This window comes from Lissotriton vulgaris, chromosome 1_1, assembly GCF_964263255.1.
Source record: "Lissotriton vulgaris chromosome 1_1, aLisVul1.2, whole genome shotgun sequence".
Taxonomy (NCBI): Eukaryota; Metazoa; Chordata; class Amphibia; order Caudata; family Salamandridae; genus Lissotriton; species Lissotriton vulgaris.
The window spans coordinates 642,759,302-642,760,426 of record NC_141685.1 but is presented as its reverse complement, the minus strand read 5'-3'; positions in this window follow the sequence as shown (position 1 = coordinate 642,760,426).

The following is a 1,125-nucleotide window of genomic DNA, read 5'->3' as shown; positions in this document are numbered from 1 at the left end:
CTGCTAGTGGGCCTGCAGCACAGATTGTACCACCCATGCAAGCAGACTTTTAAAAGGGTCTCAGACCTGCCACTGCAGTGTCTGCATGCACTTTCTACTCCCATGTCAACCTGGCAAGTGCACCCACTTGCCAGGCCCTAACCTTCCCTTTTCTTACACGTAAGACACCACTACGGTGGTACGCACAAGGTACTACTGTGGGCAGGGTGTAGTGTATGTGAAAGGTAGGACATGTACTGATGTGTGTGACATGTCCTGATAGTGAAATGCAGTGTATTTTATTTTTCACTGTGAAAAGGCTATTTGTCCCATAGGATCGAATGGGAGTTTATGTATAACATCTTATAAGTACAACTTCCCATTGGGACAAGATAGAAAGTTGGAGTTTAGTATGCCTGAACTCAGAATGTAAAAATGCATCTTTTAGTAACAATGATTTTCATATTGTGGGTTTGAAAATACCACTTTTAGAAAGTAGGTATCTTCTTGCTTAGCCATCCTATGTGCCTCTGCAAGTTTGTGGATTGACTGTTTGACTTTGAAGTGACAGGGGCTGGGGATGTGCATTCTCTCAGACAGGCACTAGGAGTGGTTGATGTGTGTCCTGCCTTTCCTGAATGATCAGGGCTCGGTCGAATAGACCTTGGATGCATTTAGAGTAGGGGAGGAGATTTCCTTGAACCTGAATAGGCCTGGTCTGCCATACACAATGCTGTCTCCATCTCCTGCTAGGAAGCTGGACCGGAAAGAACTGAACTGGTTTTGACTGAGCACAGAGCATCTCTGCCACCAGAGAACAATGGAAAATGCTGTATAAATATTGGGACCCAGACCCCAGAATATTAGAATACTTCTGAACTCAAGTACTTTGCTGTGTGCAGTGTATCCTGCTTGAAGAAGATCTCCAAGGGCTTGAAGTAGAACTTGCCTCCTGTTCTAAAGTCTCAGGAACGCAAAGACTTCACCACCAGCTCCCCTAAACTTCCTTGCTGGGAGTTCTGATCTGCCAAGAGGTACCTGTTGCTGAGTTGGGCTTCTGAAGGTTGTTCTTGCTGTTGAGAGTTGAAAATTGAGATGCAACTACGAGAAGCACGACGCAACCACACCTGTTTCAATACATCGCCG